The sequence below is a fragment of the Protopterus annectens genome, chromosome 3.part0 (assembly GCF_019279795.1).
Source record: "Protopterus annectens isolate FY-2018-M chromosome 3.part0, PAN1.0, whole genome shotgun sequence".
NCBI lineage: Eukaryota > Metazoa > Chordata > Ceratodontiformes > Protopteridae > Protopterus > Protopterus annectens.
In genome coordinates, this window is record NC_056731.1 from 173,707,773 (window position 1) to 173,735,622 (window position 27,850).

A 27,850-nucleotide genomic window follows, 5' to 3' on the forward strand; every position below is an offset into this window, starting at 1 on the left:
AGGCACTAAGTGGAACTAGGAGGAGCCAGGATGCCCTGCAAGACTGCAGTGGCAAAGCCCGCTCTAGATTTGGAATATAATGGTAGGTGATAGTGCTTGGAGAAAGTATGTACAGAACTCCAAGTGGCTGCTTCCAAAATATCTTTGGTAGGAACCCCCCTGAGGAAAGCTGCAGAGGTAGCTATGGCCCTTGTGGAGTGAGATCTGATGCCTGTAGGTACAGTTTTACCATGAAAAGAGTAACAAAAGCGTATGCAGTGGGCTATCTATTTTGAGATTGCCTGTTTGGAAATAGGCTTCCCTTGAGCACCTGTAGCATAGGATACAAAATGTTGCTCTGATTTTCTGAAAGGCTTTGTTCTGTCCAAATAATAACGGAGCTGTCTGTGAATGTCCAAGGAATGTAGTAACCTCTCCCCTTTGTTTTGTGGATTAGGGTAAAAGATAGGTAAGTGGATAGCCTGATTCAAGACTACCCTGGATACTACCTTTGGCATAAAGGAAGGATTGGTTCGTAAGGAAACTCTGTCCTGATGGAAAATGATGAAAGGCTGCACAGCCATGAGGGCTTGTAGTTCCGAAACCCTGCGTGCTGAAGTGATAGCCAGAAAAAAGGCTGTTTTCCATGACAGATATTGCAGTTCTGTTGAAGCAGCTGGCTCAAAAGGAGGCAGGGTCAGTTTTTCTAGAATGAAATTGAGGTCCCAAGCAGGTACTGGCTGCTTCCTTGGGAGTTTTATATTCTTAGCCCCTCTGAGGAACTGTCTTAAGAGAGGGTGAGAGAATAAAGGAGGATCGGTGTTGTACTCTGCAGAAATGGCTGAGGCATGGATTTTGATGGAGGAGAATGAAAGTCCACTGCTTAGCATCTCAGCTAGGTACTGTAATATTTGAGGTAAATTCAGTATTCCAGGATTCTGACCCTTTTTCTGATTCCAGGCACAAAACCATTTCCATTTTGCGGAGTAGGCTTTTCTTAGAAGGCCTTCTGACCTCCAAAATGACATCCTGCACCTCCTTGGAGAGTATGGTCTGTTGTGAATTTAAGGAATCCTCCATGCGGCTAGATTGAGTGTTTTCAGCTGACTGTGAAGAGTTTTGAAGTTGTGCTGAGTCAGTAGGAGAAGCATTAGAGGCAGGATCCATGGTGGGGAATGAGTCAGGCTCCTCAGGAGAGGGTACCAGTGTTGTCTTGGCCAGTCTGGAGCAATGAGAATCATCTTTGGTCTGTCCGCTCTGGCTTTTAATAGAACTTTGGGCAGCAGAGGAAGAGGTGGAAAGGCATAAACTGTCATTGTTGTCCAACTGAAAGAGAGGCCCACTTTCCAGGCCTGTGGATGAAAGGTCCTTGAGCAGAATTTTGTCAATTGGTAATTTCTGTGGGTGGCAAAGAGATCTATGTCTGGCCTTCCCCATGCTTGAATTATCTTTGTAAAAACTTGAGGATGCAACTTCCATTCGTGTGGATCTGTCATATTTCTGCTCAGGTCGTCTGCCAGCATGTTTTCCTTGCCAGGCAGGAACTGTGCTTGAAGTTGGATTTGTAATTCCAGAGCCATGTTCCAAAGAGACATGGCTAGCCTGCATAGGGGATATGAATGCATTCCTCCCTGTTTGTTTATGTACCACATCACTGTGGTGTTGTCTGTCCTTATCAATAGCTGGCCTGGATGCAGTAGGTCTTTGAAAGCCATAATAGCATTTATTACTGCTAGCATTTCCTTTTGATTGATGTGTAGGTGCTTTTCTTTTTGTGACCATTTGCCCTGAATGCACTGATCTGTCATGTGCGCCCCCCAGGCGTAGTCCGAGGCGTCTGTTGTGATGACTTGATTTGCTTGAAGCTTGCAGAATGGGAGACCTGTGTTTCTTTGGCATGCTTGAGCCCACCACAGAAATTCCTTTTGAAGACATGGAATCAGTGGTATAATTGTTTCCAAACTGTGGCTGTGTTGAGACCATAAGTTTTTTAGGTACCATTGAAGTTTCCTCATATGCAGCTTTGCACATGGGATTAGCAGGATGCAAGATGCCATGAATCCCAGAGCCTGCAGGATTTTCCTTGCAGTCAGCCTGGTGAAGGTTGCCAGTTTTCTGAAGTAGTTAGTTGCCCTTGTTTCTCTGGCGTGAGGTAGACCATCTGGGTGTTTGTATCCAAGCTGGCACCCAGGAAAATTATTGTTTGAGAGGGTATTAGTCTTGATTTCTTTTTGTTGACTGTGTATCCCAGAGAATTCAACAACATTATTACAAATGCCAGGTGTTTCAGAAGAATGTGTTTGCTATCCACTTGGATCAAGCAGTCGTCCAAATATGGGTATATTTGTATCCCTTGAAGTCTGCAGAAGGCAATCACTGATGCCAGGCATTTCGTGAACACTCTGGGCGCAGTAGATAAGCCAAAGGGCAATGCAGAGAATTGATAGTGGGTTGAACCTGCAAGAAATCTGAGGTATCTTCTGCAATCTTGTCTGATTGGGACATGCAGGTATGCCTCCTTGAGGTCCAATGTTACCAGCCAAGACTCCTTGCCCAGCATGGGAAGAAGCTGCTGTAATGTGAGCATCTTGAATTTTGGTACGAGTAAATATGTGTTTAGGATGGATAGGTCCAAAATAGGTCTCCAATCTTTGCCCTTCCTTGGTACCAGGAATAGTCTGGAATAAAAACCTTGACTCTGTTCTCGTGCAGGTACCTCTTGAATAGCTTTCATGTCCATGAGATCTGAAATTTGTTTTTGTGCCTCTGCCCTTTGATTGTGTGGCAGGTTTGGCATGCCTCTCATTTTGGAAGGGTGTGAAAGTGGAATCTGTAGCCTCTGTCTATAATGTCCAGGATCCATTTGTCTTTGTGACAATATGCCAATTTTTCGAAAATAATGCCAGTTTTGCGCTTAAAGGTGCTGCCATTTCAGTCTTGCTTGGCATGCAAAGGGGAAAGTCATTGGGTCTGCTTTCTGAATGGCTGTGAACTATCCTCACCACCTCTTGGTGTAGGTGCTTGCCATTGTCTGCCTCTAAATGATCCTTGAGATTGCCCTCTACCCGTCGGGTGCCTGTATCGACCTCTTTGAGGTCTGTCCGTGGCTGGAAAGGACCAATTTTTTGAAGGCCAATTTCTACTGAAACGTGGAGGCTGTACCTGTAGGAAATCCTTCACTGTTTGCATTGATTTTGCCTTTTCCTCCATTTTCTTTAATACCTCCTCAGCTTTAACACCAAACAATACATCTTTTTGAAGAGGTGCAGCTAGTAATTTAGCTTTGACATGATCTGGTAAAGTATGCTCTTTGAGCCAAGCATGTCTACGTATGACTGATCCTGTAACAGCAGCTCTACATGAGGCCTCTAAAGCATCAAAACCACATTGCAAGGTATGTTTACCCACTTGCTTTGCACTATGCAACAAATCCTGCAACTCCTTCAAGTCTGGTTGTTCAGGTTGTGACATTTTGCTTTTCAACAGAGATAACAAAAACTGTTGATACTTTAACATATGGAACTGACAGTTTAATGCCCTCATGGTTAAGGTAGCCGAGGTGTATACCTTTTTCCCCCACCTTTCTAAAGCCCTGGAATCTCTCTCTGAAGGTAAAGGATTTTTGGCAGTGGAGGCCTTAGTTCCCTTGGGACCCTGTGAAATAGTTTCTGGGTCAGCCGCATGGCTTTTGTATAGGAATTGGTGTAAATCAGGAACCCAGTAATACCGGTCAGGCTTGACTGGAGATGGAGGTAAAGAATCTGGGTTAAAACTGGCCTCTGAATACACATCATCTAGTATGTCTAAGACAGGAGGTATAGCCAGAGGCCTGTGCTGAGGGAGCAAGAGTAAATCCCTGAGCCTTTTCTTGGAGTCTGAGTACTCTTGGCCTTCCCAGTGGAAGTGTTCCCTCAAGGTATGCAAGGTTTCCCCAAAGGAGTAATCCTCAGGGGGGAGACAGAGGGAATGGACTCCTCTGCATCAGAATCTTCAAATGGGGAGTATGAATGTTCCTGGTCTTCAGAATGTTCTGAAGTAATGAAGGCCTGGTCCGAGGAAGGGTATTCTTCCTCCACTCTGGGCCTTTTGTCCGCGGGGGGGTTGAGAACCCCTGATAAGAGTAATCAAATCCTCAGCCATTTTGAGCATCTGCTTTTTAGGCATGGGGCCTTGAGAGGGGCCCTGTGGAGCTTGTCTTTTAGTATGCATGGCTGCTTTAGATTTAGTGAAAGCCTTAATGGAAAAAGAAGAAGGCCTGAAGACACCTTGAGAGGTGGCAGGCCTGTCTAAACTCTGAGTTTCCCCGCCAAAAGTGGCTTCGGTATCTGTAGTCGGGGTGTGGGCCGAAGAGCCTGTGACCTTGGGCACAGAAGACACCGCTAATGAAGTGTCATCGGTAGTCAGGGGCTGCGTAGGTGCCTCGCTGAGAACCGGAGCACCTGTAGTCGGCTTTAGCGTGGTGTCGGTAGAGGTCGTGGACCTCGTATGTCGGTCCTTATCTTTGCGTCTTTTACTCAAAACTGGAGTTGGAGTATCCGACGACATAATGTAATTAAACTTTTTGCCAAAATAGTGTTGGGTGAACTCCGCCTGACGCTTAATAGTGCGTCTGTTGAATGTAGCACAAAAATGACAGGCCGAGACGTCGTGGTTTGGGCCTAAGCAAGGAATGCAGAGGGAATGGAAATCCTTATGCGGTATTTGCTTCCCACATGAAATGCAATTATTAACTTTGTCTGACATCGGTCTGAGGCAAGAAAAGTTTCAACGGGTACTTAGCTTTCAAGAAGTCTTCGGTTGAAAAATATTCGTAATCTCAGGAGCTGGCCGACCGGCACTTGTGAACTGCTTCTGCTTCGGGCACCGCGCGGCAAGAAAGACTGGAGAAAATGGCGTTGGCTGGTTCTTTTATACCCCTGTCGCACGGACGTCAGGGAAGAAGCGACGACATCCGACGCCAGACCTAGACTTTGGAATTCGGCCGACCGAGGACCCGCCTGACGGCAGGAAAACCCATCTGTTATGACTGCAGCTGTATGCACGATGAACATCTACAGATCCACAAGTCTGAATTTAGAAGTGAACTGGAAAAGTTTGTTGTAATTTTATTAGCAGTAGTTTTTCTAGATATGTATTGTTCTCTTTAAATCTTTATGCGAGTGTGATTGATCAATTTAATATAAATTGTTTAATTGACTATAGTATTAATATGAATGGGTGTGTTCTGTGATTTATGCTCATTGAAGGCTATTATGCCGAGGCGCTAAGCTGAATTAAATTTTTCTATGGAACTGGCGTTGTTTTTTGGCTTTTGCCTTATCTTCTCTTTTGGTGTTGTTTTTGATTCGTGATAATATGGATATCAGTTCCTTACTTAACACTCCAAGAGTTTTTAGAGAGAACTTAACTCCACCAGTGGATGGCTTTACTTCGGATATTAGTGATGGCAATGAAGGTGCTATGAACGCTCCGTTACTTTCGGATGTTAACGGTTGCTCCGTGGGGTCAATTAATCCACTCCCTGTGATGACTACGGTTCCCGATGCAGTGGTGAGACCGAAGATTCCTATGAATACGCAAGGTTCATTTCCTGCGAAGACAATGATGCCTGAGGTTATTTTTAGAGCGAAGGCTCCTACGGATGTTCTAGGTTCTCCGCGAAGTGCTCAAGGCAGCAGATTTGTTTCAGCTGCTACCAATTTTCAGCAAACGAAACCGGGAGAGACTGTGGCACCTAATGGTAATATGACTTCAGATTATATATCTAAATTGTTACAAGAAAGACAGCAGAAATTTGTGAATCCTTTTACTACATTAGGTGGCCGCACTAATACTACCATGTTCTCACAGGAAATACAGGATACTATAAAAGAATTTGAGAAACTGTTATTTCGAGAGACATGCTGTCATTTTAATTTACTAGGCTTAAATAGATATGTGGAACTTGATATTTCCCCACGGGGCTTAAGGGCTTTTAAAAGCCCTGCGACACCATTTGACAATGCTGATAAAGATGACTTGTTATTTAAAGACTGCTGGCTTACGGCGGCTCATAATTGTGCAATGGAGTGGGTGAAGATCCTTGTGGAAAGAGAGCAACTACTTTTACATAAATTACAAAGGAAATTGCACTCTATGCATTCTAAACTGTTAGTAGATATTGGTACTGTCAAGGTCAATGACATTTTTGTTAATTTAAAAGATAATCTGAATAGATATGAAAGTGAACAAATACAGTATAAATCAACAAAAAATAAAAGAGATATCAAAGGTTATGATAATGGACGAGCGTTTCTTTGGAAACGTATATCATTTTCTCGTCCTCTGAATAAACAGATAAAATCAAATAATAAAAAACAACTTTCAGTGTCGTTTGCTTCTTCGGAAGGTTATGGTCAAACTACAGATTCAGATGCTGATAATAATGATTTCCCTCCCCTTCCAGCTGCTACAGATCCTTTAGCCCATCAACAACGCTTTCGTAATGAAGGCAATAATTCCAAAAGAGGAAATAAAAAGAAAGGCTTTGATGCGGGTTCTTCATCGGGTGAAGGACAATCTAAACAAGTGTTTAAGAGGGGTAGATGGAACTGATTCTGCGAATTCTGCTTTTATTAATGACTCTAATGTAGTTAATATTTCTGGCTGTAATCTATCCAATGAAGAAATATCTGTACTTAATTTGGGTCTAAAATTTGTTCCTACTGTTATACCTAGACATCATTTACTTAAACAAGAGATTTTTAAATTCGTTAGAAAACTTCATCTGAAATATTATTTTTCTGATGATAAAAAAATCTCCTTTCACGATGATGTTTGTTTATATGAGGGAAATGATGATAGTGATACTACTATAGATAGTTATTATTCCTGTCTTTCTGATGAGATGTCATTGTCTACATATTTTCAAGCTTATTCCTTACTCAATACTGTAGGTATAGATTTTCACAGTAAATTTATTCCTCCTTATAATAATTCCACCATTATCCAATTCTCTGAAATGGTGCATTTTTCTATTCAAGAAATGATGATTTCAGCGAATAAAGGTAATCAGAGGTATAATATGACAAAAAAGAGTGGAATGCATTGAAAAATTTATCTAGCAGACATGATATTGTGATTAAACGATCCGATAAAGGTAGTAAAGTAGTGTTACTTAATCATAAGCAATATTTAGATATGTGCATGACACATCTTGACCCATTAACATATGAAGTGAGTGATCTTGATAGTTATTTATCAGTGATGAAAGAATGTACACATTTATTAGAGAAAGGTGTTAGGTTAGGATATTTCTCTAAAGATGACCTTGATAGAAAATTTTGTATAGATGATTGCAATTTGGCTACTTTTTATTGTCTCCCGAAACTGCACAAAAGTATGGTAAATCCGCCAGGTCGCCCTATTGTTTCTGCCAGTAATTATTTTTGTCGAAATATGGGCATTGTTATACATAATCATTTGCTACCATATGTGCAGAAATTAGAGTCCTATATTCGGGACTCTCTTGATTTTATTGATAAAATAAGTGAAGTTATTTGGACTGATAATATGTTTTGGGTTAGTGTTGATGTTGTAAGTTTATACACAAATATCAAACATTTAGATGGTTTACAAGCCTTACATTATTTTTTGTGAGATAGTCCTACTACCCATTTTATAATGGACCTAACCTCTTTTTGTCTTTCTAATAATTTTTTTAGTTTTAATGAAATTATCTATCACCAGATTAAAGGTACAGCCATGGGGGCATCATTTGCCCCCATGTATGCGAATCTTTTTATGGCCAAATTTGAATTGGAGTATGTATATACTAATAAATTCTTTCAGAATTATGTTCTTTTTTACTACCGCTACATAGATGATTTGATTTTTCTTTGTAGCGGTGGTTATGAACAGATTTATGAATTTTTTTCAGATTTAAATAATAATAGATTTAATCTATATTTTGATGGCCTACAATTTGGTAATAAAGTTCATTATTTAGATATTTCATGGTAATCAAATTCATACAACTGTATATCGTAAATTTACTGATGGTTATCAGTTCCTTTATGGTACCAGTTGTCATCCTTCACATACATTGTTAGCCTTACCCTATGGAGAAATTATTAGACTATCTAGATTGTGCAATAATGAAATTGATTTAGAAAAAAATATCTATAATTGTATTACTATGTTTTTAAAAAGAGGTTATAATATGGAGATATTAAATATATCCATTAATAAATTATTAGATAAAAATAATAATAGTAGTGTTGATAAATTAATGGTTAATAGGAATAAAGAAGATTTTTTGCCATATGTTAAAAATACTAAAAATACTAAATATATTGGGAATAATAATTTAAAAGTTTTGCATCAAGAAATTCAAGATATCTATTTTGTTACTACCTATAATACTCTTAGTGATAAAATTTGGGATATCATTAAATATTTCTGGAAATTTTTGACCTCCGATAAAAATCTTTATAAACTTTTTCCTGATATTCCTAAAATAGCTTTTAAGAGAGGTCAAAATTTATCAGATAAATTGATAAAAACTTATTATATTTCCCCTATAGAAAAGGTTAATTATAGTATACAGACATATGGCACTTTTGCCTGTAGTCATTGCAATATATGTAAATATGTGAAGTTATATTTTGAAAAAATGAATGACATTGTTTTTAATCCAAATAATGTTTTTTCATGTAATTCTGTAGGTGTAATCTATTGTATTAAATGTCCATGTAAACTTTATTATATAGGGGAGACAAAGAGAAAATTTAAGACTAGAATGCAAGAACATATTAGAGATATAAAAAGAGGTATATTAGATAGTCCAATTGCTTCTCATTTTATGGAAGTTCATAATAGTAATGTAGATGTATTCGAATGCTGTATTCTTGAAAAAGTTTTTACTAAAAAAGGTGATGATAGGTTAATAAAAAATGTTTTATTATTTAAAGAAGCTATCTATATATTAAAATATAACACTATGTCACCTAATGGTTTAAATTTAGAAGTGAACTGGAAAAGTTTGTTGTAATTTTATTAGTAGTAGTTTTTCTAGATATGTATTGTTCTCTTTAAATCTTTATGTGAGTGTGATTGATCAATTTAATATAAATTGTTTAATTGACTATAGTATTTATATGAATGGGTGTGTTCTGTGATTTATGCTCATTGAAGGCTATTATGCCGAGGCGCTAAGCTGAATTAAATTTTTCTATGGAACTGGCGTTGTTTTTTGGCTTTTGCCTTATCTTCTTTTGGTGTTGTTTTGAGTCTGACCAGTCTTATCTGCAAAGTCATGGACAAAATTATCATGGACCTGATCAATAACGACATAGGAACTCTCCAAACTCTGGACTAAACCTAATTTGGCTTTTCAAATGGGAGGTCTTGCCTGCTCATTCTGGTGAACTTCTTCAAGAAAGTCATCAGAACCATGGATGAAGGTAAAACAGTACACATCACTTGTCTAGACCTTGCCAAAGCTTTTATTACAATCTCCCACTCAGGGATCATGGATAAACGTATGGAGTTATAAACCCCTGTATCATAAGATGGATGGCAAATAGGACACACATTGTCTGGATAGGTGAATCGACATTAAGAAACCGGTTATTAGTGGTGTCCCACAGGGCTCAGTGTTGGGACCTCTCCTATTTGGTATATACTCCTCTGAAGTGAAGGCTAATGTTGGGGGTCTCTGGTTCACAAAGTTCGCCTAAGAATGGAAGCTGGGAGTAATCACTGAATCCCCAAACAATGTTGACATTCTACAAACAGACCTAAAAATGACAAATGACATGACTGGTGCCAAAACCATGTGAGACTAAAGGCTAAAAAACTTGTAATCATTCCCTTTGGTAAATCAGATATCCCTGCAAATTATAACGTTGATATTACACCCCTAAAAGTAGACCCAGTGGTGATACCTAGGAACACAATTAGACAGTAACCTAAACTTTGACCAACAGGTAGCTACAGTAGTGAGCAAAACCTTCTGTGTGGCTCAACTTATAAGTAAAGGCATGGCATCAAGATGAAAGGAAGTGTCATTGTACTCGGTCCTCATCAGGCCCATGCTCCCTTCTGCATGTACCTAACGGGCACTTACACCAACTGAAGCAGCCCCAGAGGTTTCTCACATAAAAACTTCATACAACTACCACAGTGTCTCAAAACACACTTCATCATTTACTTCCTACAATGCAGCTATCAGGATGAATGTAACAATGCTAACCTGCAGTGATGTGCCCGGTCGGGCTTGATGCTGCAGCACTTAGGGCACTTGTATACCACCTGTCCAGGCTTCAGCTGTAAACTCTCGATGAACTCCTTAGTGGCATTCCCCTTTGGAACAGCTCCCTAGAAGGAATGATCAAAACATAAGTCAGTCCAAAAAGCTTGACACTTTCAGAACTTTTCTACTTTACTACTGCTTTAAGGCTAATGAAGTAAAGTGTAAACTTAACTGAAATAAGCTTTTTGGGCACATTGTCTAGCAATTAAAAGAACATTTCAGTGCAGATCCTTTACAGTCAAACCTGCACACTGCAGTTACTGTAATATGACCACAAACCTTATATTCCGTTAAACAGCGCTGCTTCATGAAAGGTGCATGCCATACTCCATTTCCTAGCAGATCCACAAAGTGAGATGTGAAGTTCCTTTTCTAAAAAGAGGTGCCGACTACAAAAAGGCTTTTAAGTACATCACAAGGAATGAAAAGGTGGACCAAGTAGAGAAGAATTATGATCAAAGGAGCAGCAAAACTTCCAGAAGATCTCAGTCTAAAAATGGTTATAAACCATGGATATATGGCTCCTATGACAAGGATGTTAGATGGTGCAAGACAACTAGAAGCAGTATAGACATTTATATAGGTAAAGTTTTAGACTGCTTTCAAAATTAGACTATGCACACTGCAACAAAATTACACTTAGAAGTACAAAAGAAACTGAATTTAACAATGAGAAAATCACTGTCCTAAAGGTGTACCATGACAGCTGCTTTAATAACTACAGCAACTCAAAGCAGTCATATAAAAATGAACAATCCTAATGCTAAAAGAAAATACAAAATGTTAATATTAGAAAAGTCAGTTTCAGAAGTGCACCTGTGAATGAATTAAAGCATGCGAATCTTTTTTTTTTTTTTTCAATCACACTTCAAAATTTCAACCCTAAAACATTAATTTGTCACTCTGACTTCCACAGTGATAGAAGTGAAAAAGCCCACTTAGGTGTCGGCACAAAAATACAACTATGAAGAAGTTCACAGTTACAAAATCTAAAGACCAGTACTTGTTATCCTTTGCTGAGGGAAACAGAGCTACATGCATGCCCATATACATACATCTATAAAGCTAAAGTAGTGTGTAACCTTCAACAGATTAGAAAGGCAGCACAATCTCTGAGAACAGTTCATTGAAATGGCCACCAAATTCTCTCCATGTCATTTCTGTCTGGTAAAGTTAAATTATGTTTTTGCCTTTAAACATTACATCTTAACATCTGTCATGTGTTATTTATAGTAGGTTGCATTTGTGGGCAAAATATTACAACTGCAGGCAGTAACCAACTTTTATTCAGATAGTGGTACTGCCATGAAGTACAGCTGTACCATTAGTGATAACTGATGCCCTATGAGGAAAAGCAGTGCAAAAGATTCCTAAGTGTCAAAAGAAACTTCTGCTCCCAAAATAGTTTAATGCAAAGTCGTACCGACGCTTAATAGTGCGTTGGTTAAATCTAGCACAAAACCGACAACTTGAAACGTCGTGGTCAGGGCCTAGGCAAGGAATACAGTAAGAGTGAAAGTCTTTATGAAGTATTTGCTTTCCACAAGAAATACAATGAACTTTTTCTGACATCGGTCTGGAGCAAGAAAAAAAGTTTCCCCAATGGGGTACTTAGCTTTAATTAAGACTTCGGATCTGAAACTCGAACACGAAAATCTCAGGAGTCAGCCGACCGGCACTTGCGAACTGCTTCTGCTTCGGGCACCACGCGGCAAGAAAGACTAAAGAAAATGGCGTTGGCCACATCTTTTATACCCCTGACGACAGGGAAGGGGTGACAGCGGCCGACGCAGGACCCAGGACTTTGGAATTCAGGCTGACTGAGGGCAACCTACCAGCAGGATTACCCAAATGTAATGACTGCAACAGTGAAACACGAAGAACATCTTCCCCAGTACCTCTGACAGCCAATTCAACAGAATCTGTACTAAAGGGGAGAAAAAAAGGGGAAAATAAAGAGGAAGAAAGAAAACAAAGTCTTCATGAGGCAGATAGTAGCAGTCTTGTACCAAAGAGATTTTTACAGGAATCTGGAGTGACTACGGAAGAGCAAATGTAAAACAACATATATAACACACACAGGCAAAAAAATTCAGAAATGTATGCAACTTGCTGCTTTACAAGATTTTGTACACTCTACCCAACCCAAAGCCACTGAAAGCAGTTTTAAAGCTGCTTGATATTTACTTGTGTTTTGAAGTAATCAAAAAGGCCACTTCATTCATTAAGCTCCTGGCTTCTTGGCAGGCTTGTCCACTAGAGATAACAAATCCCCTTTGTAGTTCTAAGGGACTAGAGTACTGTCTCACATCCCAAGTAGTGGAAAGCACAACTATGCATTAATGGTAGACTTATTTGTAGTTTGCTGACCACGTGGTTGGGCTAAATTGTGGTTCATTTTTAAAGGAGACTGGGCTGGGGCACTGCTCAAAAATTTACAGTACAACATTAATTAATGGGAGTACAAACACACTGATCCACATGGACCTTTTTCAGATTTGGCCCTTAAGTACTGCCTGGTAAAGTGATTTACACAGTCACAGAGTACACAAATGTCAGCTAATGGAAACAAACCATGGACACAGGATGCAGCTCACAGCCTTAATCCATAGAGTTAACTTTCTAGACGAAGTATATGTATTCGCATATTCAGATGCGGTAAATACCTAACAACGGGAAGTAATACACTGTCAAAACTTTTACATTAAATTACATTACTTATATTTAGATGTGTAATAATCCAATAGTGGGCACAACAGAAAAAAAACAATTAAATGTACTTCATACAAACAGTGGAAGAATGACAGCACATTTAACATAATTTCTGGGCAGACTACTTGCAACCTTATTACTACCTACAAGTCATGTGTGCTCATTTCAGAGAGAACAACAGGTGTTTTCCTACAGAGTCAATCAACTGCAGAAGCACTTTGAGAGAAGCAAAGATGAAGGTCAGTTTCAGATGTTCCACTATTTTCCATTTATGGTGGATATAACATAGAAAGCTCTGTAAATCAGATTTTGCACCTAACCAAAACATCTGAAGTGAGCGAGACTCAAATCTCAGCTTCAAAGACCTGTCCACAAGCGGTCAGCTTTTTGTTTTCCTTGCAATCCAGTGAAAGATGTTTTTCTTAATTCGCAAGGAAATGGATAACAAATCCTTTCACTCCTGAACATTCCAATAAAGGAAAGGGGAAAATACATGACAACTGGATAACAGTGCTTGGTTTGATACTTTCAAGCAAAGTGCTAGTGCTGTCAGGATAGCCCGACAGCAGGTGAAACTTGTTCTTCACTCCAGTATCAACATGGGCTCTCCAAACTCCAGCTATTTTCGAAATGCGTTTACCTTGTCATACAGTGTTACTATGTTTGAATTACTCTCTTATATGGACAGTTTTAAATCAGTCCACCATATTAAATTTATCTCCAAGATAAGTCAATTTCCCACTTACAATGGGTGCTGAAGATAATAATCAAAATCAAACTGATGTGAAAAATTCATCAGTTGTTCCTCGATGAAACACATGCACTAAAATATATACAAAAACCTTCTTGGTCTATAGGTTCATAGGTTGGTACTAGGCTATCAGCCCTAGGGCCTATACAAGCCTAGCCATAACAATTCCCTGGATATTTCTTCCCACACTATTTACTTCCCTGGACCCCTGTCTAGCAGGGTGAATGACGTGATCCCTGGGGTGAATTTCCTTTCTTCCATCCAATCGTCAAAGTTCCTTTTGAGGAGGGCCAAAGAGGCCCTCTGCTTGACATGTATGGGCAATCTATTCCAGAGTCTGGGGAGTCTCTGGGTCAGGAACCTATCCCTCCAGCATGTTTTGTTTATTGTGATGACAAGTTTTAGATCCCTGGAGCGTGTGGCTCTGAGGGATTGGGATTTCTTTAAGTGTAGCATGTCCAACAGCTCTGGGTTTGACATGGCCTTGGATGTTAAGCAGAGATTGCCCTCTGAGTAGATGATATGCGACAGAGTATAGCTGGAGTTTTTTAAGGCGGTAAGCGTAGGGCATCTGCTTTAGGCCTGTGATTCTTTTAGTGAGATGAAATCTAACTCGGTCATACCTACTTACTGTAACAAAGCTCTGACTCCATTTGTTTTGCTGCAAGTGCTTCATGGTGAAGGATGCAGTACACTGCCTTTGCATTAGATGCCACATCTTTTAAAACGTGCTGGAGGATAACAGATTTTAGGAGTTATTTACCATGAATGACATAAAAAGAACATATGATTTATGGAACACTAATCTCACCAAATTATGGGAAGAAAAACTTATCACTGAAAATCTTTATAATTATTTATGGACCATGCCCCACATTTACCTTACTTTTTTTGAATACCAAAGCCACACAAGAACAGAGAAGACCCATCTTATAGACCGGTGGTAGCAAATGGAGGTTCCCTTACTGAAGCCACAGCCATTTACCTTGATTACTTGCTGAAACATGCTGAAACCTCTAGCAGAAAAGAATAAGTCATACATAAGAGATTCAATGGATTTTCTGAGGAAAATAAAAAACATTACAGTGAAAGCTGACAGTATTTTATTAACTATTGATGTGGAATCCTTGTACACAATGCTCCCTCACAATTACTGTACAACAGCAACTATAGAGTGTTTTAAGAAACAATCAGGGTACACAGGCACAACTGCAAAAGTTAAGCAAGCTCATTAATCTTGTACTGGACTTCAATTTCTTTACTTTCAATGGCAAACACTACAAACAAAAAACTGGTATAGCAATGGGGGCTGCCACGGCTCCCAGCATAGCTAACATGGGCCCTGGGAAATAGTTTCTGGATCAGCAGAGTGGGCCTTGTACAGGTGTAGATGTGAGTCCGGGACCCTGTAGTACCTATCAGGTTTGGCAGGAGCCGGAGGGAGAGAGTCAGGGGCAGTACTAGCATCAGAGTACACATCATCAATGACATTCAAAACAGGAGGTATAGCTAAAGGCCTATGCCGAGGTAAATGTAAAAAGGTCCTTAATCTCTTTCTGGAATCAGAGAATTCCTGACCCTGCCATTGAAAATGTTCTCTCATAGAGTGTAATGTCTCTCCAAAGGAAAACTCTTCAGGAGGGGAGGCCGAGGGAATAGATTCTTCAGCATCAGAATCCTCGAGGCGAATAAGCCTCCTCCTGGTGGTCTGACAGAGCAGAGCCATCAGTGGACTCATCTGAGGACTGGGGGTCAGAGGGCTCAACCCTGGGCCTTTTGTCTGGAGGAGGATGAGAGCCCCTGTCCGGATGAGGTTGGGAACCTCTAATTAAAGAAATCAGATCCTCTGCTAGGCTAAGAATCTGAGAGCCAGTAGAAGGTCTCTGAGAGGACACCTTGGGAGGCAAAGCTTTAGTAAGTTTAGCAGCTTTAGCCCTAGAGAAAGCCTTAAATGGACATGGAAGCAGGGGGTCTGGCTGCACCACGTGCAGGAGTAGACTTATCTAAAGGAATGGTGTCAGAAGGATCCTGGACACCGGTTTCAGTAGGTAATTCAATAACCGACTCGGCCGGGGCCTCGGGGGCCGAGGTAGTCGGTTGTGCGGTTTCGGTAATAGGAAGTAGCAAGGACTCGGTTTCAGCCGAGACCGAGACACTCGCGGTAGGCCTGACCGTGGTTTCAGCCGAAACCGCAGTCCGCGTGTGTCGGTCCTTGTCCTTCCGTTTTTTAACTAAATGCGAAGTCAGAGTCTCCGACGGCATCTTATAAGCAAAACTAGTTCCAAAAAATTCCTCTGCAAACTCCGACCGACGTCTAAGAGTTCGTCGGTTGAAGGAAGCACAGGCTGAACAGGCCGAGACTTCGTGGTCTGGGCCTAGGCAGGGGAGGCAGTAAGAGTGGAAATCCTTATGAGGTATTTGTTTCCCACAAGTTAAACAATTATTAACTTTATCTGACATCGGCTGAGGCAAGAAAGAGTCCCCAACGGGGTACTTAGCTTTTTCGAAGTCTTCGGTAGCTGAATCACAGGAGCTGGCCGACCGCCACTTGCGAACTGCTTCTGCTTCGGGCACCACGCGGCAAGAAAGACCGAGGAAGATGGCGTCGGCTGATGCTTTTATACCCCAGACGCTCTGACGTCGGGGAAAGTGCGACATCAGCCGAAGCCAGACCCAGACTTTGGAATCCTACCGACCGAAGGGCTGCCTGAGGCAGGACAACCCATATGTGATGACTGCAGATGCATCCTTGAAGGACATCATGGCCCTGGGCAAATGGGAGGAGGACTTTGTGTTAAACAACACAGACTACATGCAGCATATCACATGCTATTTACATTTTACCGATGACATCTTTATTGTGTGGGAAGGCGACACCTTGCAGCTTGGAGATTTTATCACTTACCTCAATCAAACAACCCCCTTCCTAAAGTTTACCTCTTCCCATAGCTGTACTTCAAGCACTTTCTTAGATATGCAGATTTCCAAGGACACCAATAACAGAATCACCACTGATCTATGCAGAAAACCAACGAGGGTTAACTTACTACTCCACAGTAAAAAGTCTACATCCTACAAAAAACAAGTATAATGTAGTGAAGTCCCAAGGCTATAGACTAGCTAAAATTACCACAGAGATGGAATCATTTTTGAGAAACCTGAACAACTTGGAGAATGATTTTCTAGTGACAGGCTATGAAAGTCAGATGTTAAAAAAACATCCTGGAACCCATTACTGAACTGAAAAGGACTGAAGCACCTTAACTCAACCTCCTCAGTAGAAAAATGTTAAGTAATTCCACAGAGAATAACAAATGCAAAAATAGCTGCATCCTGACATACACTTTGGATTATCACAGTATCAAAAATATTACTGAAGAAAACTGGGACATTGTCACAGGAAACCCTTTTCTGATTAACATCTTAGGTGAAGTGCCATCATTTGTTTATTTGAAGGCCAGGAACATTAGAAGTTTTGTTGAATTTAAACCTAGACCATATGAGTAAAGCACTAAAAGATGTGAAACTAACTGTACATTTTGTATATTTATACAGTAAGGTGATAGTTTTTATTGCCCTTATTTAAAGAAAATCATTAAAACCAGTGCAGGGGGTGACTGTAACACTACAAAAGTAATTTACAGGGCACAGTGCAATGAATGTGATGCATTCTATGTGTGCAAGACTGTAAATAAACTGAAGCGTAGGATTTCATGTCATCTGTCAGAAAACCGTTCTGGATGTAAAAATAATGCATTAGCAAACACCTTTCTCTTCATAAGAGACCTAAGTTCCAGATCCTGAATCGCATAGACATGGGTGAGCTTGAGGGAGACATCCCGAATATTCTGGAGAAACATGAACTCGTGTGGCAATTAAAGCCGAACTCTTTTAGGAAGCCTGGACTAAACTACTACTGTTCAATTAAAAGTGCACTGGAACTTAGAAAATTGCCACATTGTTTACATGACTAATTGTATTTTTGTTTTTGTGTCTTTCGGCATTTCCCGGTTAGGGGTCGCCACAGCGGAACTCCGGTCCGCTAATGATTGGCAGTAGATTTTTACGTGCCAAGTTGCCGGCTCTGATGCACAACCTTCAACGAAGGTACGCCCATTCATGCACGTCTCCACACAGAAGATGGTCTAGCTGAGAATCGAACAGGACAACGTCTGTGAGGCGACAATACTACCGCAGCACCAACACTATTCTACCAGTTGGTTTTAAATACCATTTTAAATCAGTTGTAATTTAAGTGTATATTTTGTTTCCATCATCATACATACATTTTTTCTTATTTTTATTTTTTTTTCTGGTTCTTTTTTCCACTTTATTCAAAATGATGTGTAATAACAATACTAACTAATTATGCAATTATATATATATTTTTATTCATTGTTTTTTAGGGTTCTTGTACACAGACCTGAAGAAGTCTAGAAGGACAAAAGCGAATGAAAATAGAAATTGATTTTTACATGCAAAATGTATATGTATATATTTATATATATTTTTTGATTGCCAAATGAACTAAGGTTGATATATTTCCAGCCATGTAGTTTTATGTCTTGGATAAAATCACAGACTTAATAATCTATTTAATAATCTGGTTAAATAACAGGTACCACATCATTATAAATTTTATTTAAAGTACATAAGGGTTATATATTACTATGACAGCTACTAAGCAGGGCAGGACCAGCTCGAATGTCACACTGATGGGGGAAGGGATGTGAATTTAACGTGTACCAATAACACTTTGTTTTACAGCACAATAAACCACTCCCATGCCTGATAAAGTATATATATTTTTAGAAAGCTTCTGAGGAAATTATTACTCTATTTTTGTTTTACTTGGATCGCTTGTCTGTGTACTTAATAAAGGATTTTCGACTGGAAACAGACTGCCTGCCTTGCTTGGATTACGTTCAAATACTTAGTAATTCTATACAATTATATATTTTCTATTATTATTTTTTGATTTGGTTTGTTTTGACTTGAGACGAGTTTAAGTTCGCTACTTCTACTACTATTGTCTGATCTGATTAATATACAGTGATTAACTAGAAACATATGGACTGAAAATCTTCCACACAGAGAAGTTTCTTAGACTGTTTTGTTTCTGGACCTACCACACTTTAGTGGGTTGTGAGACTTTGGGGATACACAGAGATTACTTTTTTTATTTTTTGTTTTAATCTTCTCTCCTCTATATCTCACCATCATAACAGCTGCATCTTTTCCACACAATGTTAAAAAGAGTTCACCTAAATAATTTCCTTTTCAGTCATAAACGCCATCTACAATCATATAAAAGCTATTTTCCTGCTGTATGGCAAGTTACTTCTCTACACAAAAGCATTTCTTCACTGACATCCGCTTCCCAAATGTACCTCAAAGCAAAATAAGTGGTTTCCCTAGCAATATCATTCCACTCGCTTAGCTGAAGAGAGTATCTGCCACCTATGTTACACTATTAGCTGCAGTTTCTTGTCTGCTGCCATTTTTGTCCATCTACGCACCATATTGTTTAACAAATGATTTCCCAGGTTCAAGTCGCCAGTTGTGGAGCTTTTCTTTAATTCCCCAACTCCACTTTCCCATGCTTCTTTCAAGTGTTTTTCTACAGCTTTTTTTACACCCCAGCACACTACAGGCTGCCCCACACACACACACATGGGTAAAAGCATAGGAATGGAATCAGGGGTGGCTCATTGTACTGGACTGCAGCCCACCCCCACGTTTGAAACAAAAGATTAACTTACTTCAAAGATAAGCACTAGCAGCAGCTCATTGGAACTACAAACTAGTGAGAGGATGCAAGTTTTTTTTTTTTTTTGAGGAACTCTGAGCTGTGCACATGCGAGCTTGAGTTCCAACTGTCTAAAAAAGAAAACTTCTATCTTCTTGTTGTCAGAATGGACCATTTTTAAAATGGTCAGGATTGGAATGTTAGTGAGCATCAAATTAGATGCCTAGAAGTCATTGCAGTTTTAACTGCACAAATGTAGATGCTGACTGGACTGTTAAGGTCTGCAGCCTGTCACGTAATCTGCGTACATGATGCGGCTGCTGATATAAGTAGTGCAACTCATCTCACACTCTTCTTTTAAGAAGAATTCCCCTCTTGTACTTTATCAATTTTTGGTGTTGAAGGAGAGACTTAAAATTAGCGAGCGAGAGAGAAACAGAAAAAACTCACTCAATCCGATTTTCAATTTTTGGAATCTGAGATAGGGGAGTGATTGAGAAGAAGCCAAAGAAGGTTATTTTACCCCCCTTCCCGAAAAAAAAAAAGCACTGAATTTGAACTGACTAGCTTATTAGTTACCAGTCAGTTCTAAGTTGAAACTTTTTTTTTCCTGACAGGGTCAACCAGATACTTCTTAAATAACTGTGTTTAAGTTCTGTCCGTTGGTGCTGGAGTGGTTAAATTATATTTTCTTCCTAACATCCTCGGCCTGGTAGGGTCAACCAGATAGTAAAAAGACCTTAAGCAATAGCAGTGTTTTTCCGGATGACTTGTGCAGTGACAGCTGGCTGTTTTGGGGGCCATTTGTGATGTTTTTCTAACATCCTGGCATGGTCAACCAGATACCAGTAGGCTGTCTGTGTGTTTTGGGGGCTAATGATTATTTTCTTTTTTTAATATAATAGCCTGGCAGGGTTAACCAGATACTAGGGAGGCAGTGTGCTTTGTAGGCTGCTTGTAGAGGTCTTTAACATAATTAAAATTCTGGAAGGGGTCAAGCAGATACTAGGCATGCAGTGTGTTTTGGGGGCTGTCTGTGGATGAAGTGTGTGTTTTTTTAACCCAATATCTTATTGCAAGGTCAGTCAAAATACATTAGGACACACTAAATTTGAACGGACTGACTTCTTATTCACCAGTCAGTCCTCAGTTGAAACTTTTTTTCCTGGCAGGGTCAGCCAGATACTTTTTAAATGATTGAGTTTAAACTCTGGCTGTTGGTACTGGAGTAGATTAACTGTATTTTTCTTCTGACATCCTGGGCCTCGCAGGGTCAACTAGATAGAAGGCCTTAGGTGTAGCAGTGTTTTTATGGAGGACTCATGTAGTGAGCTGGTTGTTTTAGAGGCTGTTTGTGAAGTTTTTCTAATAAAATCTTGGCTGGGTGAGCCAGGTACTAGTAGACGGTCTGTGTTTAGGGAACTGTTGATAATTTTCCTTTTTTTTTTTTAAATAATATCCTGGCAGGGTTAACCAGATACTAGGGAGGTAATATGTTTCTCGGACTATTGATTCCTTTTTTTTAATATACATATATCCTTGCCAGGATTAATCAGATACTAGGGAGGCAGGGTGCTTTGTAGGTGACCTGCGTAAGCCTTTTTTCTAATATAATTAATATCCGGGCAGGGATACTAGGGTATGTGTTGGATGAAATGTTTTTTTTTTTTTTTTAACCTAACTTTTTTGCAGGGTCAGTCAAGATACATTAGAGTTTGCTTCAACTAAACATCCACAAACTGTCCTACTCTTGCATGAGTAAAGTGTGCACAAGTTAACTGAAGTAAGATCACCTGCAAGTTTGTGGCTACATGATATGAAAGAAATACTGTAGTGTAACATTTGTCCTCTCTCTTCATTACTTTAAACCTTGTAGACTCATAACAGATTCTGTGGGTAGGCTATTGGGTAGGGGGCTATAACTATTTCACATGGAATGACTGGCCTTTACTGTTGTAGTTCTTGCTCGCTTTGCAACAGTAATGTGCATTTCAGTGAAGTAAGATCAAACACAAGCTCTGAACTCTGGATACTGTTTATGTGAAAAACAACAACAACATTAATAACAGTGTTATCTTTTTTTTTTTTTGTCTTGATATTTTATTCTCACAAGAGCAAATTAGATACTGTGGAGGAGTAGGCAATTGGGATTGGGCTGTGTGCGAATGAAAACTGTCTCTGCTGTTCACTGGTGGTGTAATTCTTGCTTTGCAAAACTATAATACTGTAATAGTTTTCTATCTGTACTTTCAGATACATGTAATGTAATTAGAAAATGAATACTTAATTTTTAATATATATTACTTCATATCTATTCATGTATATACTAAATGCCTGTTTAAAATCTTTGTAATACGTTGGAGCTTTTCTCCCTGGACATATGCTGAAAAAGTCCCCCCACCCCCACTAAAACCAGTTGGAGAAATCTGGGTAAACAAAACTAAAATAAATAAAATGAAATGTGTATTTGGCTGGCACAAGCTGTGACTAATGCTTTTGTCAACAAAATTAAAGTAATGCAAGTATGCAATCAAACTGTTACCATTGTTTCTACTTTAATCCTGGAAGGGTAAAAGCAGCTCCTTTAGTTAGGTAATGCGGGATGGGGGTGTTTGTAAATGAAATGAGTTGGCTGGCCCTGTTGTTTGCTGTTGTGATCATGCCTTTTGTGATATTAATGTGTATTTGGATAAATCAGCTGTCATACAAGCCTGTGACTACTGTGTCTGTGCAAATTAAATTAATGCAACCAGGGGCGTAGCAAGGATTTTCAAATCTGTACTCACATCTCTCTCACTGCTGCCCCCCAACTAAGCAACAGCTTCATATAAATTATTTTCTCTTTTTTTCTGCCTGTCAAGCCACCATTCTGTTGCTACGCTTACTCATTTATTCCTTCATATCCAGGGTCTCAGCTTAGGGGGGGGGGGGTCTTGGATTTTACACTCAGCCAAGAAGTGAGGGAGGATCTGGGAGTGGTGTCATCATCCTAGATGGCCATTCATACACAGACACACAGTGACAGTGGAAGAGTGAGACCCAGCAAGAGATCCCAGGCAGCAGCAGCAGTTAGCTTATGTTATGGTAGTTTCACTTCTAACATGTGTGGTGGCTACACACACGATTTTTTTTAGATTTTAAATTTTATTTTACACTTGCTAAGCAGCAATTTTGCTGTTTAGCAAGTGTAAAATAATGGTGACCATTATATTACTTTCAGTCTGAGTTCCACGGCAGCTTGATATGCTGCCAACAGCAGACTTGCTTTAAAGTGGGCATTATCTGTAGATTTAACGCCCTGCTAGAGAATGTTCATTCTCCACTTAGGGTGCCAATCTACAGATCACTTCATTCTCTAACATCATTTACACATCATTATCACCTACTTAAATGCCAATTAAGGGGCAGGTGTGAACAAATGCACCCTTTGTTAAAATCCCATTTAGATGCAAATGCCAGTGCATTTTCAAATCCTTGTTTTAGAATATTTTTTTTAACTAAACCTGGGACTTCTTCAGGGTCCTAGTCAGAGCCGGATCAAGGTCAAATGGGGCCCTAGGTAGGGTAATGGATCTGGTTCTCCCCACTCCCATACACAGCCCCCCCCTGCAGCCATTCCAGTGTCCCATTAGCTGGTTATTTCTCATTTACCATAATAAGAAGTTATGTACTCACCATAACGTTCCATCTGAGTAGGTGGCTTCATTTGTCTGCAACCTGTGGGTCTTGGATCAGATATCGGATCCGAGCAGGCAACTTGTTTCATAGCTAATGGATCCGAGCTCCTAGCTCCTCCCCTCACCCATAATCTCCTGCCAACCCTCCATGACCTCAGATCGAGTTTGCCCATCTATAGATACCCAAAAAGGGTATTCCAATAAAACAAGTCACATAGATCCATTTTGAAGGCCAGGGGGAAGGCGGGAGGGATGGTTGCAGACAAATGAAGCCACCTACTCAGATGGAACGTTATGGTGAGTACATAACTTCTTAATCTGAAGTAGGGACTTCATTTGTCAGCAACCTGTGGGACAGAGTCCCCAGCTACCTGAATCTTGCATGGCCATAATGGAAGGATATTGCGGAGCACCGCAGAGCCAAAGGATGCTCTCCCTCTAGAAATTACGTCCAGTTTGTAGTGGTTAATAAAGGTATGAGATGAGGCCCAAGTGGCTGCCGAACAAATATCATCCAACGGAACTCTGGATTTGAAGGCCGCAGAAGTAGAGATGGAACGAGTGGAATGTGCGCAAACTCCTTCAGGTGCGGGTCTCCCAGAAGCTTGGTACGCTAAAAGAATACATTGGGAAATCCAGCGTGACAAGGAGATTTTTGATACTGCTTTCTCCAAATTAAATTTGGCAAAGGAAATGAACAGCTGGTCGGATTGCCTGTGACAAGCAGTTCTAGGAGTATAAAAACGCAGCTGCCTATGAACATCTAATGAATGCAGCTTGTACTCTCCTTTATTCTGATATTTAGGAAAAAAGACCAGTAGATTTATGGATTTATGGATTGATTTATATTGGTTTCTGATGCTATTTTGCTATTTTGGGAAGGAAGGAGGGATTGGTCCTGAGGTACGCTCTGTCCGGATGAAAAATCAAGTAAGGAGGTTTCACGGAAAGGGCTTGAAGCTCCGAAACTCTCTTCGCTGAAGTAATGGCTACAAGGAATGCTGTTTTCCAGGACAAGCATTTGAGATCCACTGAAGCGGCAGGTTCAAATGGTGGAGCAGTCAGGGCTTGAAGAACTAGTGAAAGATGCCAAGGGGGTACGGCTTCTTTTATAGGGGTTCTGAGCAAAAAGGTGCCCTTGAGAAAGGTTTTACACAACTTGGCCGACATCAAGGGCCATGTGTCATGTCCCGCATGGTAATGGGAGATGGCAGCCAATTGAACTTTGACAGTTGAGCAACTAGCGCCTTCCTGAAAAAGTCCGGTTAGGAAGTCTAGTATGGATGGAAGAGGAGCCGTAAAGGGATCTAGATTATGATGCTCCGCCCAGACGGAGAAACTTTTCCATTTACTGCGGTACACTTTCCTGGTGGAAGGTTTATGTGCTGCCACGAGGATGGCTTTGACTGGTGAAGAGATACCGGGAGTCCTAACTAGGAGTGGAACTGGAGCAACCAAGCTGTCAGCTTCAGACTGTCCAGATTTGGGGTCGGCAAGCCCGATGGATATGAGATTAGATCCGGACTGGGATCCAGAATCCAGGGGGGATTCACTAGGTGAGACCACAGGTAAGGGAACCAAATTTGCCAAGGCCATAATGGGGCAATGAGGATCATCCTGCTCCCCAACTGCGAGGCTTTCTGTAAGAGTTGTAGCATCAGGGGTAGAGGAGGATAGGCATAATGTAGACCGGGCGGCCAAGCATGCACCAGAGCGTCTCTTGGAGTTTCCCCTGGAGGGGGAATCAGAGCAAAGAAATTGTCGCATTTGGTGTTTGAGGGAGAGGCAAAAAGATCGCAGCAGGGTTGCCCCCATATTGCGAATATCTGCTTCGCTACTAGTGGGTTGAGAGACCACTCGTAAGGGGTAAGAAGGGTGCGGCTGAGTTTGTCTGCTAGGATGTTGGCCCGCCCCGGAATGTGCGTTGCAATCAGAAAGCAGTTGGTGGAAATCGCCCAGTCCCACACTCTCATGGCTTCCCGGCATAGAGGGTAAGACCTGGTTCCCCCCTGTTTGTTGATGTACCAGACAACAGACATGTTGTCCGACTGAATTGCAATAGTTCCTACGGGGAGGAGATTCTGAAGTGCTTGCAACGCGTACAGCATCGCTCTCATCTCCAGAACGTTGATATGCAGGGAGGTCTCTGTATCGTTCCACGTGCCTTGGACAGTCCTGCCTGAATAATGCCCCCCCACCCAAGGCAGGAGGCGTCCGTGGTCACTGTGGCGAGGGGGGGGGGGGATGCAGAAGGGTCGGCCCGTGTGAAGATCCGGAGCATGAAGCCACCATAATAGGGCCCTCCTGCAAGCCTTGCTGATAGCGATGGGGTGATGGAGAGGAAAGGACAGAAAGGACCATTGTACTAGAAGGGTCCACTGCAGTACCCTCATGTTCAGACGGGTGCATGGAAGGAGCGTTATCGCTGCCGCCATGGAGCCCAGCGCCCTCAGGACCAATTCCGCCGGTGGTGCTTCTGAGTTGAGGATGGCCCGCACATGAAGTTGCAAATTCTGTAGTCGTTCCGACGTCAGGAAGGCTCGTAGATCTCTGGTGTCTATTCTGGCTCCTATAAATTCTATGACTTGTGTCGGGGCCAGAAAAGATTTGTCGGCATTGATGGTGATGCCTAATTGGGGGGCTAGGCGGAGAAAGAAATCTCTGGCTGAGCACAGTAGATGCCTTGTTGGGGCAATCTATGAAGACCTGCATTCCCTGGAGTCTCAGGTGGGCCGCTATCACTGCTAACACCTTGGTGAACACCCTGGGGGCTGTGGTGAGGCCAAAGGGAAGGACCCTGAACTGGTAGTGACTGGCTCCCAGCCGGAAGTGGAGAAACCTCCTGGATCGTCTGTCCATTAGAATGTGGTAGTGCGCATCCTTGAGGTCTATAGAGCACATCCAATCGTTCTCCCTTAAAAGGGGGAGAATAGATTGAAGAGTTACCATTCGGAATTTTTCCTTGGTTACAGACAGGTTCAAACGGGACAGGTCTATAATTGGTCTCGAGTCCCCCGTCTTTTTTGGCACCAAAAAGAACCTGGAGTAGAACCCTAATTCGAGCTGGCCTTGGGGGACGGGCTGGATGGCTCTTTTTTCTAGCAGCTGCTGAATCTCTGCGGCTGCAGTCTCCCTCTGATCGGGTGGTACATCGGGGAGGTTCTTGCATTTGGGGACATGAAGTATTGGAATTTTATACCCTCTGGATATAATTCGAAGCACCCAGCGGTCTGTCGTGATGGATTCCCATGCCGCTAGGTGCTCCGAGAAGCGCCCCCCCCGACTGCCTCCAGAGTGGAGCAGCCGGGCAACCCTTCAGGGCTGCTGCGTGGGCCAATCAGAGAAAGGTTCTCTGGACCCAAAGTTCCTCGGAGCCCCTCTGCCCCTGGGGCGGCATCCTCCCTGTCCTCCTCTGCCACGGAAGGACTGGTTGTCCGGAGCGGGTTGGGAGTGTTGCGATTTCCGGAACCACATCTTCTTCTGACCCTTTTGGTTCTTCGAAAAGGACCGCTGGGGAGCAGAGAAGCGGACTCCGACGGCAGACAACATCTTCTCGTCTTTCTCTGGACTAGTGTCTCGTGAACCCTTTTGCCACACAGGGCAGAACCATCGAAAGGGGCGTTCGCAAAGGACGCTTTAAAAGGCTCCACAAAGTCACAATGACGGAGCCAGGCCTGACGTCTTATGACTAGGCCTGCTCCGCTAGCTCTAGCGGCTCCCACGGTGGCTTGGGACAATAGCCGCATAGAGGTATTTGAAATAGATCTCAGAGTGGCCATTCGGGTGGAGTACAATTGTTTGTCTTCCGCAGACATGGACTCAGGGGGGGAGGCAGCGTATTCTTTGATAAGATCCTGCTGCATCCTGATGACGTGTGCCATATAGTTCAGAGACCCAACCAAAAAGGTCGCTGAACTAAAAACTCGCTTCCCTAAGTGATCCATCGAGCGGGACTCCTTGCTCGGTGGATGGACTGAGGGGCTCTCCTGAACTAGTTCCCTCTTCATGGCTGCCGCCGTCAACATGGCATCTACGGGGGGACCCTTGCTCCAGTGTGACTGGTCTGCGGGGGGGCTCAGTATCCTGTCTGGGCGTTTGGGAACTGGCTCCACGGTGTCCAGGTCCTTCCACGCCCTGGTGGTAATAAGGTCCACCAGGGGGTCGGCCGGAGGGGACACCCAAGAGATAGACGGACCTGCTTCGAATAACTCCAGAAACACGGACTCATCAAAGGAAGCCTTGGGGTAAGACCACCCACCTCTGATCCTAAGTATTTCCATGATGTCTCCAAAGGAGACATCCTCAGGGGGTGATCTTGGGGAGCCTTCCCCTTCATCCAAGTCCGTGTCCTCAGTTAAGGAATCAGGGGAGTCCACGTGCCTCCTCTTGCACTTGTGCTTGTGAGGCACTTTCTCAGGGGGGCTGTCCGAGGAGGTCTCGCCAGCAACATCCTGTTCCAATGGAACAATCTGGGACATTGAATCAAGCTGTCCCTGAGGCCAGGTGATGGAAGCCTGGCCCAGCAGAGAGGGAGTGCAGGGTGGAGCAGAGACAAGGGCCGGGGGTCCGGATGCTCTCGACAGAGCCCTCTCCACTACATCGAAGGCCGAGGGGGAACCGCTCTCCCTGGGCTCCGAGAGCCGACTCCCACTCGGATCCGATGAAGGGATCGGAGCCGGCGCCGAGAC

General features: G+C 41.9%; 2 protein-coding genes across 2 annotated transcripts in view; one reads left to right on the forward strand and one right to left on the reverse strand.

The window, feature by feature from the left end:
• The window catches only part of ZDHHC3 (zinc finger DHHC-type palmitoyltransferase 3), a 678,918-nt gene extending 668,594 nt beyond the window's left edge, over window positions 1-10,324 (reverse strand). The window contains exon 1 of the mRNA XM_044064670.1: window positions 10,214-10,324. The gene's annotated coding sequence lies outside the window, so the exon portion shown is untranslated. The remainder of the gene's footprint in view (window positions 1-10,213) is intronic.
• EXOSC7 (exosome component 7) overlaps window positions 1-27,850 on the forward strand; it is a 742,094-nt gene that overhangs the window by 165,793 nt on the left and 548,451 nt on the right. The gene's annotated exons all lie outside the window — the stretch shown is intronic.